This window comes from Rhamphochromis sp. 'chilingali' (assembly GCF_963969265.1).
Source record: "Rhamphochromis sp. 'chilingali' genome assembly, chromosome: 5".
Lineage (NCBI taxonomy): Eukaryota > Metazoa > Chordata > Actinopteri > Cichliformes > Cichlidae > Rhamphochromis > Rhamphochromis sp. 'chilingali'.
In genome coordinates this window covers 35,512,010-35,533,333 of record NC_137932.1, presented here as the reverse complement: position 1 = coordinate 35,533,333, position 21,324 = coordinate 35,512,010, and the positions used below count along the sequence as shown (strand labels likewise).

At 40.8% G+C, this 21,324-nt stretch overlaps 1 protein-coding gene across 7 annotated transcripts in view; it reads right to left on the bottom strand.

The window, feature by feature from the left end:
• Positions 1–21,324, bottom strand: part of LOC308397554 (ankyrin repeat domain-containing protein 9) — a 37,207-nt gene that overhangs the window by 10,855 nt on the left and 5,028 nt on the right. The window contains exons 2-6 of one of the 7 annotated variants that reach the window (XR_013971808.1): positions 20,755–20,825; positions 19,612–19,698; positions 18,687–18,758; positions 16,561–18,211; positions 14,094–14,332 (exon numbers count right to left, since the gene is read on the bottom strand). The gene's annotated coding sequence lies outside the window, so the exon portion shown is untranslated. The remainder of the gene's footprint in view (positions 1–14,093; positions 14,333–16,560; positions 18,212–18,686; positions 18,759–19,611; positions 19,699–20,754; positions 20,826–21,324) is intronic. The other 6 variants (XR_013971810.1, XR_013971809.1, XR_013971811.1 and 3 more) reach the window with 6 other exon arrangements.

The following is a 21,324-nucleotide window of genomic DNA, read 5'->3' as shown; positions in this document are numbered from 1 at the left end:
GGTCTAAAAGACACGTTGTTGGTTTGGAGGAAGTCATTACTGAAGTTAACTCAGAAAGATCAATTGGAGAAAAAGACTCCAAATAGATATCAATGGTACTGAAAGTAGCTGTATATAATGCCACATCTATGAGATGGTTGTAACTTTTTCCTCTAATGGTTAGCTAAATTATGAAGGCATTACTAATTAACATTAAAGGAATGGTTGGCTCAACAGAGCTCTGACTTTTTGTTAACCTAGGGTTGTTCTTATTTTCTTTAATCAGTGCTGAATAATAAGATGTTCTCGCTTTATTGAGAGCTTTTTTATAAAGCAGCAAACTATTTTTCCAGGCTAAATGATGATGATGATGTTAGCATTTTCTTTCCAGCTTAAGAGTTATCTGCTTTAATCTGGATGTTAGAGAGTTAAAGCAGGTAGTCAAGTATTTTTGATTTGAGGCTGTTTTTCAGATGAGCTACAGTATCCAGAGTCCAGAAAACATTTGACACAGGAATAGAATCTCATCAGGCTCTCTATAACCAATCACTCTCACAGGGAAAACGCCAGGGCTTTTGCACAGATGAGATGACAAGTTCGTAATCTTCAAGGTAACAGAGACACAGACTTAAAGATTGAAGATGGTTTCACTAATAGTAGTTCGTACAGTGCTCAGGCAAAGAATGAAGCTTTGTTCCCAGCTTAAGTAGGAGCCAGCTGATCATCAATTGACAAATAGGTGAGCTTGATTACTTTAGGTGTGCCCAGGAGGAGGGCAGAAATCCCAGAAGTTTCCCGTCCCTGCAGGCGTAAGGTGTAGTTAACAGATATGCACACAAATACACTACGCTGAGACAGAGCAAGCGAGAGAAAGAAAAGTGGAGAGAGACAGAAAGAAATGGCAGAGGTGCATAGAAACGCCCCCGCATCCACACACTCCACAGTTATTGTACATTTCAAATTTCTCGTTTAGCACTAAATCACAACAGTTGCCACAACTATATATAAAATATGCCAGTCCTTAATTATTAAGGATTGGCATAGGTCTCAAGCTCTTTGTCTTTGTAGCTCAAGAGCTCTTTTAATTCCTCTCCAGAAGTCTTTGGAACTGCAACTAGTGGTAAGAAAGAATTAAGATGATGTCAGGTGAGGTAAGAAAAGGCTTTTCCCTGGTTAGAGTTAGTTTTGTGAATGATGCAAAGGTGCTTGCCATTATATTTGGGACAGGGCCACTAGAAGTTGTGGTGTAGTGCTTGATGGTTGAGAGCACGTCACCTCTGAACCCACAGTTATAGATAGCCGGTCCTGTCTACTTATTACTCGGCCTGCTCTACATCCTTGACTTTCATTTTCTGCCCTGTTAACAAAATTACAAAAATACAGCGTTTATTATTATTTATACCTTTTGAATAAAAAAAGTACGTGAAACATCATTTATGTAGGAGGGTTGCCAAACCAAGGACAGTGGATTTTAGAAAGTCCTGCTTTCTGAGACACCAACCGTCACTTTTAGAGAAACCAGCTCTCTTCCACACACATCTCATATTTAAATTTGCGGACTTCTGCATTCAGGACACTTTTGGGTGAAATTTAGCGGATTTGCCAATGTGCAGATTCGGTAAAACAGGCTCTGCATACCTTGTTTTCTGCCAGCGATACCCTCCGTGTCCCTTCCGCTCAGCCAAGGTCCAAATCGAGATCAGCAACCAAGATCCGGGTCACGGCACCAAATTGTCAAGACAACGCCAGTCTCTCCGATCCTTTTGTCTTGGTAGACATCACGCAGAGATGTTTACAAGTTTCACACAATCCTTTTATTAACTTTGCCAAAACAGTGTCGGACTCTGTAGTTTTCTCTGGTCCCCTCCCCAATCTGACCAGGAGTGACATGTTTAGCCGCATGTTCTCCTTAAATTATTGGCTGTCTGAGTGGTGTCCAAAAAACAATGTGGGCTTTATAGATAATTGGGAAACTTTCTGGAGGAAACCTGCCTCTCTGCAGCTTCTCTCCTCCTGTTATCTCCCCAAACTCCCCTTAGAGACTGTGTCAGCTCAAAAAACAAACTAAAAACCAGCAAAAAATGACTTAAACATTAAAAAAAACACACAAAAAAGAACAATACAGTATCCACATCTGCACCAAAGAGTAAAACAGTGAAATGTTGCTTATTAAACATTAGGTGTCTCTCTTCCAAGTCTCTGTTAGTACATGACTTAACAATTGATCCACAAATCAATTTACTCTGCCTTACAGAAACCTGGTTAGAGCAGGATGATTATGTTAGTTTAAATGAATCAACACCCCCGAGTCATTCTAATTATCAGAAACCTTGAAGCACAGGCCGGTCTGTCTGATTTCCTGTTGTGGGTGATTTTAACATCCATGTAGATGCTAAAAATGACAGCCTCAACACAGCATTTGATCTGTTATTAGACTCAATTGGTTTCTCTCAAAATGTAAAAGAACCCACCCACCACTTTAATCACACTCTAGATCTTGTTTGAACATATGGCATAGAAACTGAACATTTAACAGTGTTTCCTGAAAACCCTCTCCTGTCTGATCATTTCCTGATTAATTTACAATAATTGATTACACAGCAGTGGGGAGTAGATTTCATCACAGTAGATGTCTGTCTGACAGTGCTGTAACTGAGTTTAAGAATGTAATCTACCCACTGTTATCATCTTCAATGCCCTGTACCAACACAGAGCAGAGCAGCTACCTGAATGCTACTCCAACAGAGGTCGATTATCTTGTTAATCATTTTGAAGCCAGATAACACACACCAATTAGTTAAACTGCAGGAATGTCTTAAAGACATAAAGACCTAGATGACCTCTATACTGCTTCTAAATTCAGATAAAACTGAGGTTATTGTACTCGGCCCTGAAAATCTTAGAAATATGGTATCTAACCAGATTCTTACTCTGGATGGCATTACCTAGGCCTCCAATAACACTGTGAGGCACCTTGGAGTCATTTTTGACCAGGATATGTCCTTCAATGCACATATTAAACAAATATGTAGGACTGCTTTTTCTTCCATTTGCGCAACATCTCTAAAATTAGAAATATCCTGTCTCAGAGTAACGCTTAAAAACTAGTTCATGCATTTATTACTCCTAGCCTTGACTACTGTAATTTATTATTATCAGGATGTCCTAAAAACTCCATGAAAAGCCTTAAGTTTATCCAAAATGCTGCAGCAAGAGTACTGACAGGGACTAGAAAGAGAGAGCATATTTCTCCTATATCGGCTTCCCTTCATTGGCGTCCTGTTAAATCCAGAATTGAATTCAAAATCCTGCTCCTCACATACAAGGTCATAAATAATCAGGCCCCATCTTATCTTAATGACCTTGTAGTACCATATCACCCCATTAGAGCACTTCGCTCTCGCACTGCAGGCCTACTTGTTGTTCCTGGAGTATTTAAAAGTAGAATGGGAGGGAGAGCCTTCAGTTTTCAGGCCCCTCTTCTATAGCACCAAACTGAATCCAGTTTGGATTCAGGAGACAGCCACTATCTCTACTTTTAAGATTAGGCTTCAAACTTTCCTTTTCGCTAAAGCATATAGTTAGGGCTGGACCAGGTGACCCTGAGTCCTCCCTTAGTTATGCTGCAATAAGTGTAGGCTGCTGGGGGATTCCCATGATGCATTGAGTGCTTCGTCTTCAGTCACTTTTCTCACACACTATGTGTTAATAGACCTCTCTGCACTGAATCATACTTGTTATTAATCTCTGGCTCTCTTCCACAGCATGTCTTTTATCCTGTCTTCCATCTCTCACCCCAACCGGTCGCAGCAGATGGCCACTCCTCCCTGAGCCTGGTTCTGCCGGAGGTTTCTTCCTGTTAAAGGGAATTTTTGCTTCCCACTGTTGGCAAAGTGCTTGCTCATAGGGGGTCATATGATTGTTGGGTTTCTCTCTGTATGCATTATCTAACTTACAATATAAAGCACCTTGAGGTGACTGTTGTTGTGATTTGGCGCTATATAAATAAAATTGAATTGAATATTCTCAGCCTGGACAGATGATGAGGGACAGGAAATATGTTTGTCAATAGCTCAAATTATTTTCAGGTAAATTTTTTTCTCAATCAGTTTGGTGCAATTCTTACACATTTGTAACCATCACCACACCCCTACGCTGTGTCACTGCATCATTTCATGTTTGGCACTGATCACCACCTGCACTCATGTATATATCTTTCTACGTAGCACTCATAATTCTTATTCTCATGTATATATCTCATGTATATCGCATGCACATATCTTTCTTTCTACATAGCACTTTAATTCTTATTGTCTGCACTGAAGCACCGCAGCAATTTCCTAATGTTGTAAACCTCAACATCTGGCAATAAACCCATTCTGATTCTGACTTAATGAATCACAGTTGCGAGTTGGAAATTGAGATATGCGTACCATGGCATAGATCTGGAAGAAACCTTTGGGGCAATATAGCATATGCTGGGGTTTGTGTGTGTGTGTGTGTGTGTGTGTGTGTGTGTGTGTGTGTGTGTGTGTGTGTGTGTGTGTGTGTGTGTTTGTCTGCCTGTGTTCTTCCTCTGTAATGTGAAGCACAGACCTGCTCAAGTTCCAATTTGACATGCCTTTAACGATGCTTTCATCTACTGGTGAAATTTCTGAATTACATCCTCAGTCACACAAACAGAAGAGGCCAAAATTGTGGCTAATAATTTATCCATTTCTGAGCTTTCACTGTTGAAGGAGAATACCTTTTGACCTTTGACACTTTCTTGTCATATTCTCAGCCTGCACAGATGATGAGGAGCAGAGAGACATATGTTTCTCAGTACTTCATAAGTTGTTTTCAGTTACAATTGTTTTCAATCAATTTGATGACAAAAAAAAAATAAGGAGAAAAGAATAAAATCAAATAAAAAGAGAAATGTTAAAAGTTATTGATTGTGAGTTATTGTTGTTTTGGCATTATTTGTATCACCGCGGAAGCACTAGCTGGTAGTCGGACCGTACGCGTGTCTTAGTGCAGTTGAACATAATCCACAAAGTCCGCTTGTAGTCGAAAAACAAACAGGCAAACATTTATTTCCACAGTTTTGAAATACAGTGATCCATTTGAATGTTCCAGTACACTGCAAACACGGTAAGAAACTGTTTTTCTCCACAGCTAGTTAAAGCCCCCGTAGCTCCACACTGCCTGTCGCGAAGCCTCCCCCCGTGCACAGTTACCGTGTGTTAAAGGAACAGTACGTAAAAATTAAATAAGGCAAGAAAAAATACAATTTAACTGTAAATCTTACGCTAAACAAATTATAAAGTAAAAACTGAAATTCCCCATTATCTTATACTTATCCTTATCCAAAATGATTCAAATTATTAACAAATATACACTCTGTGCAATCTGAGTAAACTAAGAGATGACTAGACCTTTATCCTATACAATTTGTCACACCCAGACTGTGGCTGTGGTGTGTGGGTGGCAAATTTTAATATTCACCACTATGTGGACTCTAGCAGTTAGCTATGTGACAAACATGCAGGATCTAGGGGTGCCTGCAGGCAAAATCAGTTGTAAGTCTTTACATTACTCTTTAAACACAGTGAGTTTATTGAAACCCAAAGAACTCCTGTTGGAGCTATTTGTTCTTTATTTCTTTATTTATTTATTTATTTATTTTTTGTGAAATTAGTTAATGTTTGTTGTTAGTTTACTTATATTTTGGGGTTTATTTGTTGGTTAATATTTTGTTTTAAATGATTTGTTTGTTTGTTGTTATTTTGTTAAATTAGTTAGTAAGAGCTGTAGGGCCATTTTGTTTCTATAAATAAAGAGACTGGTATAGGACCAGCATGCATTGGGGTGGGCCTATGGTTTTTTACCAGAGCAGGAGAAGCAGCAGGAAGGATCTTGTTATTGCTTGCCAAGATGGATAAATAAACCAAAACCAAAACTTTCAACTAAAACGTTTGGACAATGGACTTCTTTTGCCTGCGTACGAAATATTACCTCAATGCAGCAGTGGCTTGTGGACTTTAAGTTGTGGGACGTTTGATCTTTCAAAAGTAAAGGAATTGCCACTACATAAAGTAAAAAACCTTCCCGTGGACAAAGGAATAATCCTTCATCAATGGATATAAGGATTTCAAGGATCACCGTCGAACTCGAATAAAAGTTATTGGATTGTCTGGTGAGTAATCCAGACAGATTTGATGTTGAGGCCTGGATCAACATGTCACTCGTTCGTCAAAGCTGGTGAGTGATAATATTGTTTAAGCCGTAAAGGAAAACGGTGAAGCTATTGGAGTTTAAAGACATAATTTCACTACAAAGACTGATGAACTGAGTTTTGACGTACTAAAGTGGTGCAAAATTGGATCGCTAATTGAAACATGCCAACGCCCTCTGTGGAAATGTTTGTCCGCTGCAAAAGGCAGGTAAATGGATGTCATGTTTGTACTTCAGGCTATGGACTCTCAGTGTGCTGTACATCTTTATGAAGTTTGAAATAATCCAAGAGGACAATAAAAATGTCGGATATTAAGAGTAAACGAGAGGATGACACTGAGATGCAAGCAGAGAAAAGAAGCATTAAATTTACGCCAAAAGGTTTGGATTTGTATATAAAGACATGCCAAGAAAAGCGCAGTTCAATGTGTAAGCAAGCATCTAAGTACATGGGGAAAATTTCCGCTTTAATGACCTCATATGAGAACGTTAAGGAAGTGTCTTCTGAATTTGGGAAGTTTATTAAATGCTATCAAGATGCAAACGCTTTGCAAGAATCCTTTTTAAGTTTGCCACTGCCAGAAGATGAAGTGAAAAGGCAAAATGCACATTTTCAGTCGAAGGTGACAGCCTTCTCTGTTTTTATGGACAAAGTAAAGGTTTGGTTGCAGGAGGCGGGCGAGCCGTATACTGAACAAAGCAATACTGTTTGTAATGATAAAGCTGTTGAAAGTTTGGATGAAATAAAACCTGAAGACAGTGTCTCTAATATCTCAAGTGTAAAACCACCTTCAAAAACCTTGTCACAGCAAAGTCGAATTTCATCAACATCTTCCGCATGCATTAAAGCTGCGGCTGACAAGGCAGCGCTCATGGAGCGACTCGCTGCATTAAAGAAAAAACATTCTATCGAAGCGCAAGAGGAAAAACTGAGAAAAGAAAAGGAGACATTATCCTTGGAAACAGAGCTGGCAGCCACTAATGCAAAGCTTCGTGTCTTAAAAATAAATTCATTTTGTAGCTCTGAGCATTCTGATGGAATGAACTCTTATTTTGAAAGAGGGCACGTACAAGAAGCGCCTAGTTTAAATCCTTGTGCCGATACATTTGTTCCAACATCAAGAGATTACTCTGGTATAAATTCTGCATCTGAATCACAAGTAATCGTACCTAGACAAAGTCAAACCCAACATCAGGTTGATGATTCAGCGCAAGTGACGCAGCAAACACAGCCTCAGTCTCATACTTTGACTGGGAATTGCACGAAGGAGATTGTAAATATTATGCAAAAACAAAATGACATCACTACTTTGCTTGTAAAACAAAACTTATCTTCTGTCCTCCCCGCCAGAAACATCCCTGTGTTTGATGGAGACCCTTTACAGTACAGATCATTTATGAATGCCTTTGAAAATGGAGTGGAAGATAAAACTGATAACTGGAGCGACTGTTTGCATTTTTTAGAGCAGTTCACTAGGGGGCAGCCTAGGGATTTGGTGCATAGTTGTCAGCACTTACCTCCTGAGCAGGGCTATTCCACAGCCAAAGATCTTCTTGAAGAACATTTTGGGAACGAAAATAAAATTGCCTCTGCATATATGGAGAGGATTGTGAGTTGGGTACCTATTAAAAGTGAGGATGTGAAAGGTCTACAGTCATTCTCTCTTTTTCTTCAAGGATGTTCGAATCTAACACAGCAAGTTGTTTATATGAAGGAGTTGGATTTGCCCTCAAATATGAGAATGGTTGTTATGAAGCTTCCATACAAATTGAGGGAAAAATGGAGAGTTGTTGCCTATGAACTGCAGGAACAAAATGGTTACAGAGCAGTGTTCACTGATCTGGTTGCCTTTATAATAAAACAGGTAAAAGTAGCATCAGATCCAGTGTTTGGCAACATCCAAGACTCACAATCTGGAAGCAGCTTTAAAGCTTCAAGTTCTACCAAGCAAAGGAGAAAAGGAAGTAGTTTTGCCACTAATGTCAGTACAGTGCCAGGAATCAAAGCTCAATCAACTGGAAGCAGAACAACTTCCGCCGTTCTGCATAGTTGTTTGTTTTGTTCACATAGCAATCATTTACTAGAGAATTGTAAGCAGTTTAAAGCTAAAACGCATCAGGATAAGTTGACTTTTATCAAGGAAAGGGGAATTTGTTTTGGTTGTTTAAAAGTTGGTCACACAAGCAAAGACTGTAGGAGTCGTTTGGATTGCGACGTGTGTCACCAAAGACACCCAGGGGTTCTTCACATAGAGCGAAAGGATCCAGGTGCGTCTTCGGAACAAACTCAACAGAGGACAAACTCTAATGTCAACTTTTCAACTGCAACCACTCAGACATGTGGGTATATTGGGGCTGGTCATGAAGTTGATGCAATTTTTTCTATAGTTCCAGTTCAAGTTAAGAGCCAAAAGAGCAATAAAATTGTGCAAACCTATGCGTTTTTGGATCCTGGAAGTTCAGGTACATTCTGTACAGAAACTTTGGCAAAAAGGCTGAATGTAAAAGGTAAAAAGACCAATATCTTTTTGAGAACAATGAGTCAAGATAGGATTGTTAGTACACAAGTTCTGTCTGGTTTGGAAGTGTCTGGTTTGGAAGGAAATGATTTCATGCCATTGCCAGATGTTTTGACTCAAAAGACTATGCCAGTTTCTACAGTTAATATTCCCCAGCAAGGCGACATCGATCAGTGGCCTCATCTAAAACCTGTTAAACTTTACAACGTTAATGCAGATGTGGAGCTACTGATAGGCACTGATGCTTCCAATGTTTTGGAGCCATGGAAGGTGATAAACAGTGTGGGAGGTGGACCTTATGCTGTAAAAACAAAAGTTGGCTGGGTCATAAATGGTCCCCTGCGCACTGGAAGTAACAGTGGAAATAAAACCAACTGCACTGCTGTAACAGCCAATAGGATTTCTGTTGAGCGTCTTGAAGAAATGTTGATTAAACAGTACAATCATGATTTTAATGAAAGATCATCAGAGGAGCAGACTGAAATGTCTAGAGAGGATCTGTGTTTCATGGATATTGTTAGTAGTTCAATAAAGCTTATTGGAAATCATTATCACATTGATTTGCCTTTCAGGAGAGAAGGTTCCAGTTTGCCAAATAACCTCTGTGTCGCAGAGCAGCGTCTCCAGAGTCTCAGACGGAGATTCGAAAGGGATACTCATTATAAGGATGAATACACTGAATGTGTAAACAACATGCTTGAACAAGGATATGCCGAGTTTGTGCCTGTAGATGAGTTGCACAAAGATGATGGAAAGGTGTGGTACATCCCTCATCATGGAGTGTATCATCCCACAAAGGGCAAATTAAGAGTTGTATTTGACTGTGGAACAACTTATAAAGGAGCATCATTGAACAGTCAGCTTCTACGGGGACCTGATCTCACAAACTCGCTGGTTGGGGTTCTGATCAGATTTAGACAAGAGCCTGTTGCACTAATGGCGGACATTGATTCCATGTTTCACCAAGTGCACGTCTCAGAAAAACATGTCAACTTTCTCCGTTTCCTGTGGTGGCAACATGGTGACACTTCAAGGTCTGCACAGGAATGCAGGATGAGAGTGCATTTGTTTGGAGCTGTATCTTCGCCAAGCTGTGCAAATTATGCTCTACAGAGAACTGCAGATGATAAGGCACAACAGTTTCCAGCTGAAGTGGTTGATACAGTCAAAAGAAACTTTTATGTGGATGATTGTTTGAAATCTGTTGCTTCAGAAGAGGAGGCAGAGCACATGGTGAATAGACTGACAGATATCTGCGCTAAAGGAGGATTTAAGCTTTCAAAATGGATCAGCAACAGTCGCAAAGGAAATTAAGGATCTGGATTTGGACACAGATCAACTTCCAGTTGAGAGAGCACTGGGTTTACAGTGGTGCATAGCAACAGACAAGTTCCAGTTCAGAACCTCCCTGCAGGACCGTCCAACAACCAGAAGGGGAATTTTGTCTGTGGTCAGCTCACTGTATGATCCTTTGGGAATCTTGTCTCCCTTCAGTATGCCAGCTAAACTGTTGCTACAAGAGCTTTGCTGACAAAATTTGAAGTGGGATGAAGTTATTCCCCACTCTCTTTCCCAGCGGTGGCGTGATTGGCTGGAGGATCTCCAGCTGATTTCAAAGTTCGAAGTGGAACGTTGCATTAAACCAAATTGCTTTGGAAGACCAGATAGGGCACAACTTCATCATTTTTCTGATGCAAGTCAAGATGGGTATGGAACGGTGTCATATTTAAAGTTGGAAAAGAATAACGTCACACATGTTGCTTTTATCCTGGGAAAGGCTAGAGTTGCTCCTCTCAAGCAAACTACAATTCCCAGGTTGGAATTGACGGCTGCAGTTCTTGCAGTTCGGATGGACAGGCTTCTGCAAAAGGAGCTGCAGGTCAGGTTGGAAAAATCAGTTTTTTGGACTGATAGTACAACAGTACTGAAATACATCTCCAATGAAACCAGAAGATTCAATACTTTTGTTGCAAACAGAATTGCTGTCATTCGAGAAGCAACAGATGTGAAGCAGTGGAGATACGTTTCTTCTAAGGAGAATCCTGCAGATGACGCATCCAGAGGCATGAGAGCTGGGGATTTCCTCAAATGTAGGAGATGGATAAAAGGGCCAGAATTTCTCTATAAGTCAGAAAAGGAATGGCCTAAACTGGATGTGGAGTACAGTGTAATTTCTGCAGATGACCCAGAGGTCAAAAGGGACCTGACAATGAATGCCATTGTGAGGGAATTACAAAATCCTACCAGCTATTTTATCCTCTACTTCTCATCTTGGGCAAAACTTAAAATCTCTGTAGCCTGGCTTTTAAAGATGAAAGAGGTCTTGGTGTTGTTGGCACAGAAGAGGAAAGAGTTGCTTACTGCAGGTTTGAATAAGAATGATCCGGAAGGTCAGAAAGAAATGGATGATGAAGGACTCCAAACAGTTTTATGTGAGGTTGAAGCTATAATGAACGACAGACCCATTACTAAAGTTTCAGATGACTCAAATGATCTGAAGCACTGACACCCAATCACTTGTTGTTGCTGAAAAATAAACCAGTTTTTCCACCAGGACTGTTTCATCCAAGTGATTTGCATGTCAGGAAAAGGTGGAAACAGGTACAGTACATGGCAGAGTTGGAAGAGATGGCTTTCTGAGTACCTACCTTTGATGCAAGAAAGACAAAAATGGATGAGGACTAAAAGATGTCTTATACCTGGAGATGTTGTTTTAATTGCAGACGCTACAGCTCCAAGAGGATCATGGATGATGGCGAAAGTCTTAAATGTAAACCAGGATGCAAAAGGCTTGGTGCGTTCTGTGAGACTACAAACAAGGACCAGTGTTTTGGAAAGGCCAGTGACAAAACTTATTTTGCTACTGGAAGCCTCATCGTGAAGAAAATCCTCAATGAAAATTAAGGATTTGTTTAAGGGAATAGCTCCTCCTTTTGGGACTTTAAAGTAATTGTGATTGTATGCACAATTAGGGGCCGGAGTGTTGGAGCTATTTGTTCTTTATTTATTTATTTTTTTTTTTTTTTTTTGTGAAATTAGTTAATGTTTGTTGTTAGTTTACTTATATTTTGGGGTTTATTTGTTGGTTAATATTTTGTTTTAAATGATTTGTTTGTTTGTTGTTATTTTGTTAAATTAGTTAGTAAGAGCTGTAGGGCCATTTTGTTTCTATAAATAAAGAGACTGGTATAGGACCAGCATGCATTGGGGTGGGCCTATGGTTTTTTACCAGAGCAGGAGAAGCAGCAGGAAGGATCTTGTTATTGCTTGCCAAGATGGATAAATAAACCAAAACCAAAACTTTCAACTAAAACGTTTGGACAATGGACTTCTTTTGCCTGCGTACGAAATATTACCTCAATGCAGCAGTGGCTTGTGGACTTTAAGTTGTGGGACGTTTGATCTTTCAAAAGTAAAGGAATTGCCACTACAACTCCAACACAGCATAGCTGCAACCATGTTGCATGAACTGACAGGTGATGGCAGATGTGAGCCAGAGGAGGGCGCTGTTGTGCGGGCAGGGATCACACAAAGCCCATATACTGGATTGAGGTGAAGGGATTCTTAAATCATAATTATTGTGTAGTTAAGACCAACAGTGGTTTTCATGGTTTCCAGGGACCTGCTGGAGTTCGGGGTCCTGGAGGTCAGGAGGTGGGAGGCTGGTGGCTGGTTTTGAGCTTTAGAAGACTAAACATGGGAAATAGCACAGAAACACAGGCCAGGCATGGGGAACATAGGAAGACAGGGATAACAATATCAGAATGAAAACATAATCTAGGCAATGGTAATATCCAAACTGAAAACTCCAATAACATCAAACAGAAAATATCAAACCAGTAACAGGGTCCATAACAGAAAACGCTGGGTACAAAACCCAGGGTCATGACACAATGTGCATAGAAGAGCAAATTAATTTGTACATGTTTACGTTACTCTATGCTAACACTGAAATCTCAGATGAACATTAGTTGATTGCTTTGCAGTTATTTGGTCATCAATATACAATGACAGTGACTACTGATTTTTTTATCACCTCAGAATAAAATCTGCAAAAGCTGTCACTCTATCTACATAATGCAGCTATTGTATTGTCAGTTTTCTTGTACTGCAAACATTTACTGTATGTCGCACAGTGATCAATAACCAATCATTTCTTGTGTTGATTGGAACACAATGTGTTGATTGGAAAAATGTCTGTCACAGCAGGATCTTGGAAATGGACTTTAAGACTCTAAAACGGAACTAAATGTATTTAGAGTGACATTTTAAAAGCAGCTACAGACAGTCTGATTGTAATCTGATTACATTTCATGTTGAAATGTGTTGAGATTCAATCTCATTAAAATTCTGTGAGATTGAGATTCAGTCATTGAATGATGTCAAACAACATTTTAAAGGTTCAAAGTCTGAATCTCAACAGATTTTCCACTGAAAATCACCAAAATCAGTCTCACTGGACTGACCCAGAACCGGATCTGCCTGAAGATATAGGCTCCATGAAGGATAAGCAAACTGTGTCTGAGTCTGCTCGCACTGCAGGATGGACCTAAAACAGATAAGGTTCATTGAAAGCGGATCAGTCCTGGATCCAGTTCAGCTTTGGTCATTTCACAGCTCATGCCATCTGGATCTATTTTGGATTCATTCATTCAAAACAGCTTTTGTTGTCCAAACGCAATCAATTTTCCTTAGTTGAAATGTCTCATCCGTCCAAAACAATACTGAAATATTTAAAATCTATAAAGCTGAGGCATTTAAAGCTGAGACAGTGGCAACCACTTGGGGGTAGCAGGGAAGGGAATCTCCTACCTTTAATATCTACGTCCCTTAGTGATCAAGGTCCCTATGAGACGCAGAAGAATCGCTCCCCTCCCCGCCTGTCCATGTTAAAAATGGCCTGTTGGGTGCGTGTGTTGGTGTACGTGAGTGAATGAGATAAGACGGTGCTGGATTTCTATACGGAGTCCAAGAACTAGTGAGTGTTAGGACGATCATCCAGGATGAAACAACAAATCCATGACTACATCAGGAAGATAGTGTTGTGATACTAGGGGGTAGAAAGAGATTAAAGTCCCCCTGTGGCAGCCTCATAACTAAGAGAGGTTCAAAGGTCTTAATATCCGCCTTTATATCATTAAAAATGATCAGTGGTAAAACAGAGCTTTTTTCTATTTCCTAATAATAAAGCATGTTTATTTTTAATCAAAGCTCAATTAAAATGTAAGTCTGATCAATGTATAAATGAGAAATGTAGTTTGAGAAGTGAAAATGACTGTTCTAATGTCCGAGTTTTGTGGTAGTATGTTTGAGATGGATTAGTGAGGGAGCTGGAGGAAATGCCAGGTAATAATTAGAATTAGGGAAACTGCTTACTGGTTAGATGGGAGACCAGGATCCGGAAGGAGGGGGGGAAACCGTGCAAGTGTCCAACAGGGTAAGAGTGAGTCAATCCAGTTGACCTGTGTGATCCAGAGGTGAATGGCAGGGAGGAGGGCAGGCAGAGGGAGTTTGTGTGAGCGTTGTCAGAGGAGCTAGTCCGTGAGCTCTTTTGGGTGAGCGGAGAGAGGAATCCAGAAGGGGAGAATCAACTGTAGGTGTGGTGGGTAATGGTCCTGGACAGAAGTAGCAAGAAACACAAAGAGACACAAGGTTATACAAAAGAGGATTTGTTAGATTTAAGTATGCAAGAGCCAAGTTGCCACTATGGGGTAGCAGAGGGTCTGGCAGAGATTGGAAGTCAACGCCAGTCTCAAGTACTGGATGGCTGATTGATGGCTTGCTTGTAGCCACGGCAGGTGGGGAATGAGGATGAGCCAGGATGGACAGCTAGCAGAGGAGAAACCTCAGACACTCTCACAGACCATGGCAACATCTATCCTCTGCTTGCTCACCACTACTGTGTCTGGTTGGTTAGCCATCACCAGTTTGTCTGTCTGTATCTGGACTAGCTTGGTCATTCTCCACCACCCTAGGGGGCGTCTCCCATTTTGACCCCAAGACTTCCAGGCAATACTCGGCACAGATGTTCCTGTATAGCATGCTGGCCTGGCTATAAATTGCTAATGTTACGCAGTCATATGCAAACTGTTAAAACAATGTGTGATCCACCTGCCACTAGGACACAAACTTCAGTACAAGTAAAGGAAACTGAGGTCAGCGTAATGAGTAACATCACAAAGGAACCGCCTCATATTACCAGTTTAAATTCAGTATCTATATAAATGAACAAATGTATATAATATGTAACATTTCTAAGTAATTTTAAGCAGAATTTTTATCATTTCTGTTATTAGACTGACCAACTGGGTGAGCCCCAGCCTACACTTGGGGAATTACTGTTGCAGTGAAATAAAAGGCTATAAGCAATGGCTATTTTGGAGTCTGTGGAACATCTCCCATGTTATTTAATTTCATCATGGTATCCTTTTTGCAGCCAAATCAAAAACCAGCTAAAATACAATATTTCCTTGTGGTTCTCCTCATGTTTTAAGCTTTTTCTATACTGCTAAAGGAAGGGTTGTTGATCAAAAATATAGCTAGAATTAGATTTCAAAGAGGTTGATGTAACCCAGCCTCAGTGTTTCCCATGGCAAAACTCAACAGCAAAACCAGGAGGTTATGATGTAATGCAGACTCAAATTTCTGCATTACGAATTTGAGACATGAGAAGGGTAAATTTCATTGTACAGCCTTTGTTGAGAAGCATTCTTCCACATCAAAGTTCAGAGGTGGGGGCAAGAAAAGTAAATTTACTGTGACTGAATTGAAACTCCCGATATCAACTAACAAATCACTTTACTTCATGACCTGGGGGGCAGGGCTATGGCTTCCCACACCTACTATTAGACAGTTACATGGAGAAACCTTTTGAATACAAGCACGCTCACGCCCACAGTTGTGCACAGAGTTGTGCTCAGACACACACCATCTTCCTTGGCTGCTGTCTCTAAACATATCTTGAGTTTCGGTCTTGTGTGCTGCTCAGTAGCATATAATATTTATTATTTACTGTTAGTTATGATTATCTAGGTCGTAGCTGTGGTCTCCCTACTGTGTTGTTCTCTTTTTACTTGTTTTCTTCTAGCAAATTTTTTGTGTCTTTTCTCACTGTCCATCTTCCCCTCAATTTTCTTTCCCTCTCCTTTTTCTAAACTTCTCTTGTCTACGTCTTTCCCTTTCTTATCCCATGGTCATTTTCTGTTCCTATTGTAATAACTTAAAAGTTACAAACAAACACACAAGATCAATCAAGTAGACCAGTAATAATCCACTTGGGAATATAAATCTGTTGGGCATTTTTATCAGTCTTCAGACAATAATTCTGATTGCTACAGTGACAAACAGGACAGGCAAAAAACAAAAACAAAAAACAAAACAAAAAAACAACTAACGTATCACTTGTGAGCTTCTGAGTTTGAGTAGTGAAAATGACAACTCAAACTCAGACACTGATAGGGTGCCATTTTAGCTCGCTGGGATGAGCTGGCAACCCTATGCCACATGGCGGAGAGCTGCCAGTCTGGGTTCAAGTCCAACCAGAGGCCCTTTGACACATGTCTTCCTCTTTCTCTCTCTCCCCCTCCGCTTTCCTGTCACTCTTCACTGCTCTGTCCAATAAAGCTGAAAAAGGCCAAAGATCAATTTTTTTTTTTAAAAAGATGACACTGATATGTCAGCCTAGCCTATTATATACATGTCTAGTGCGTGCCACCTTCCCATTATCTCTACCAGAATGGTAAACAAAATGCTTTGCATATATACTTTTCTACTCTAACTGAACACTCAAAGTTTTGTGTACCAAAGAACACATTTAACTGATTTATTCTTCATAAGCACTTACCGAGCAATATCAGCATCATCATGTGGACTACAGGGCATCATAGAATGGACCGAACAGGTTTGATTTGTGAGACATGAAAAGTGGGATGGATGCATAGTGTTGAAGGCAACTTGTGGCAGTGGCGCTGATCACAGAATCCACTTCGTAGGGACCAATGTAACGTGGAGCCAATTTGTGGGTCAAGGATTTCAAGGGAAAGTGCTTAGCAGTGAGCTATACCTTTTGCATATTTCTTATTTTAAGCTTCTCAATTCTGCTCCCAGATTTATCTACTCTGCTGGAGATGATGTTGTACCCAGGAAACTAGGTGAATCTCAGTGGTTGGGAACAGAGGTGGCTGGTAGCCTAGAGATGCTTCGAGTGGGGATAGACCTATGGCAGAATAGGTAAGAGAGCTATGAGCATACTTGACCCAGGATAACCATGTGGACCAAGAGGAGGGATTTTTTTTGTAGTGATGCAGAGCAGGGTCTCAAGCTCGTGGTTGAGCCTTTTGTTTCTTGCATAGATCGTGCATGCTGCCACATAGTCGAGAAGGAAGCACCCCAAGGTCACCCTGTGGTGGCAGGCGAAGCAGGCGGTGTGGATCACAGCAGAATATGCAGCAGCAGAAACATAGCAATGATTGGTGGGGAGGGTGGGGGCTGAGCCTGGGTCAAGTTTGTCTTGCAGCTCATTGGATGGTTTCTTCTATGTCCCAAGTTAATGAACCAACGGTGCAGGATGAGGGCAGAAGTAGTTGTGGCTTCTACCGCTGGCATTTTCTGAATACTGGAGAGAGAGGGCCTCGGGATTTTCATTTCAGGACGCTGGCAGAAAAGAAATGTTTCAATTCAATTGTCCAAACAACAAAGACAAGCAAATTTGACAGGTATTTAACATTTTAGCTGAGATTTTTATGATCAGTCCAAATAATAAATGGATGCTCGGCCCCTTCCAGCCAATGCCGCCGCTCCTCCAATGCCAGTTTCACCATAAGCAGCCGAGGAATCGTTGAAACATTTTCTGGGAGGTGTGTGTGGGCCACTCCATCACAACCCTAATCTTGACTGGGTCAGTGTTCACCTGGCCTCTGGTGAGAATGTAGCCCAGAAAAGTGGCAGATGATGAGTGGAATTCACATTTTTCAGCCATTACATAGACTCTATTTTCCAACAGGTGCTGCACTCTACAATCCTAACTTTTTCCAGAGACCTGCAAAAAGTTAATATATCATCAAGGTAAACAAAGATGAGTGCATTCAGAAACCTCTCAAAACATCATTTACCAGAGCCTGGAACACAGCAGGAGCTTGGAGTGTTCAAGAGGAGTGTAAAAAGTCTTCTTCCATTCATTCCCCTCGCAAATGATAAACATTACAGAGGTCGAGTTTAGGGAAAACAGTGGCTCCTTATAGGGCCTCAAAAGCAGAACTGATTAGCAGCAGGGGGTACTTATTCTTCCCAGTGAATTTATTTAGCCCACAATAGTCAGTGCAGGGTCTCAGTGTCTCATCCTTCTTATCCACAAAGAAAAAACTGGCACCTACCAGAGTGGAAGATGGACAGATGATCCTAACAGGCTCCTGACCCTCTCTGGCTGCTACAGGTTGTATAGCTGGCTGGAGAGGAGTGGTGTGCTGGGTAGGAGGTCTATGGTGCAGTCATAAGGTCTATGAGGTGGCAGGGAGAAAGCTTTATCTGTACTGAAAACCTATAAATCATGATATTCAGAGGGTACAGAAGTTCAATTGGGGGCAGGTGTAGTGACTGAGATGGAGCTGGTGGAACCTGATCTAAACTCCAACTGTTAATTTTATTGTCAGTCCAGTCAATGTGGGGGTTATGTTTTACTAACCAAAGAAAACTGGGGTGTAAGGAGAAGTGAATGTGAAAAAACAAGCGGTTTCCCAGTGGTTGCTGGAGGCAACTAGGCAGACGGGCTATGTCTGATGTGTAGTGGTGGCGAAGATAGCGGAGTTTCCCTTGTGTCACTCCTTTGCTGCATATTTTCTGCACAGACACCTGGACAACTCTGTCCTACAGAGGCTGGGCATCAGCACCGTCCTGGATCGGTTAGTGGCACCGCCACTGCTCCTGCTGATCCCCCAGCTTCATCTCAAGCTCACCTGCTACTGTGGCCCCCACCTTTAACCCTTCTGTTATGTTGCGGGTCAGATTGACTCAGAACAGAAGAGATGTCACATGTCATCTGCATCACTACAGAAAATGAAAAAAATCAAAATTATAAAAGAAAATTGTAAAACAATCAATGCCAGTGTTTCTGACACTTTTGGATGAGTAAATTTGCCCCGGGTCAAATTAACCCAGGAGCATAATTGGTGTTCCTGGAAACCAACATAACAGGAGGGTTAACCCTTATAAGTGCAACTTAAAGTTTTAGTTTGTAAAATCTCACCACTAGGTGTCAGTAGATTCCAAATTGCAGTCAACTGAGTTCTGTTTTTCTATCCCTCCGATTTCTAGTGCATTATAATAGGTACAGTGGCTGCTGTAGGACAAACAACTGGCCACAGTTCATCTGTAGTGAGGAGGCTATAAAATTTTGTTAGAGTCTAACACAAGTTAATGAAACAGCGAACTTCACTTTGTTTTGGATAATAGCGATACTGAGGTGAGTTGCTGAGCATATCCTGAACTTTTCTGTCAATATGCACTGTTGCTTTTGCCACCGTGAGTTGCTGTTAGTCTCTGTTACCCACCATTAGTGAAACTTGCTTGAAAATTTAATCAAACTGTTCATAAGCTCTTTCAAACGTTTATGCAGTTTTTTGGACACTGGCATAATATTAGCTTATAACTAGCTGTTTTTGTTGTTTAGCTGGTTTGTTGTCAGCTATAGAGCAATGGAAGGGTCACATGTCTATTGTAATTATAATGGGTAATTATAATTGCAATGATAACAAGAATAAATAGGAATGTTTATGCACATCTTCAACGAGTCCCTGGCGAAGTCTGTGGTCCCCACATGCTTCAAAAGATCCACCATCATCCCTGTGCCCAAGAACAGCAAACCCTCATCCCTGAACGATTACCGGCCAGTTGCACTGACCTCGGTAGTAATGAAGGTGTTTGAGAGGCTGCTGAAGAACATCATCTCCTCCTCCATCCCAGACACTACAGATCCGCTGCAGTTCGCCTACAGATCCAACAGATCCACAGAGTAAATGGCCTGCATTTGTATAGCGCTTTTCTAGTCCATAGGACCCCAAAGCGCTTCACACTACATTCAGTCATCCACCCATTCACACACACATTCACACACTGGCGATAGCAAGCTACATTGTAGCCACAGCTGCCCTGGGGCGCACTGACAGAGGCGAGGCTGCCGGACAAAGGCGCCACCGGGCCCTCTGACCACCACCAGTAAGCAAACATGGGGTTAGTATCTTGCCCAAGGATATTTGGCATGCAGCCAGGATGCAGCCTGGGATCGAACCACCGACCTTCTGATTAGTGGCTGACCTGCTCTGCCACCTGAGCTACAGCCACCCCAGATCCACAGAGGATGCCATCGCCCACGTCCTACACACCACTCTCAGCCACGTGGACAGAGGCGGAGCCAGACATTTGAAACACCCGGGGCTTAGCCCTAAAGGGTAGTATGCATGTGGTATTTTTATTTTTATTTTTATTTTTTTTTTTTTTTGGGGGGGGGGGGGTTAGAAATGACTGAAAGATTAATAGGCTCTGTTTTGAGTTTTGTTCAAAAAAGAATGACTTCATATAGGGAAAAATATATATCACATGTGCAGGACATCTTAAACTAGTTTTTTAATTAAGCAGCAAGGCAGAACAAAGTCGGGGCTGTATCAAGACACAGGGACTAAACCCCAATTCAACCAGACCCAGAACTGATCCGGAATTAAAACAGGACTACAACAGTTCAAAATCAGGACTACTGAGGACTTAACCAAGACAGAACCAGAATCAGAACTAGATGATAGTAGCACTAAAAATCATCATAGACCTGCACTACACTTATTTTTTAATTCCACCAAAGTACAATATTTAGATTGAGAAAAGTTTATATAATTATTTAGCCTTGTTGTGCGAACAAGCCTGCATAACTTAATAAATATAGAATTTGAAAAATAGCAAACCTAAAAAGAAACACTAGGTACGAGATACATGAGGACCTATGATACGGTGATACTTTTGGCAAATGACCATTTGACTAACATGTGTGTCTCACCTGCTCTTGTTCATCTCTGTTCTGTCCTCATTCTCCATCTCCCTCTCTGTTCCTCTCTCTCCCTCTTTGTGCTGACAATCATCAAATATACAGTTGAAACCACATATTTATGTACTGTTCAGATCAAAACACAAACACTTTTTAATTGTAACATCAAATCGGACTAAATGTTTATTTTTTTAGATTGATAAATATAAAAAACATATTTGTTAACTTTAAGAGTAAAGAGAGAAACTATTTGTATTTCTTAATTGCAAATGGCACCAAATTGTATTCAAACTGAGCCACACTTATGGAGCTCCATAGTTCTGTTCCTGGTGTTTTGGTTGACATCTCTTGATTTTCCCATTTCAAAGAAACAGGCTCTGTGTTTTGCCTTATATGCATCCACAGCTGTGCCACCAGTTTACTCACATGGACTCTACTAACCTATCAGAAGCTTCTTCAGCTCAGAATGGAATCGTCTGGAGTTTCTTACTAATTAACAATAAACTTAATGTATATGTACTCCTAAATTTGATCAAAGTGATAAAAAATAGACAGCTCTGTCTCTCTTTATTCTGACATTTA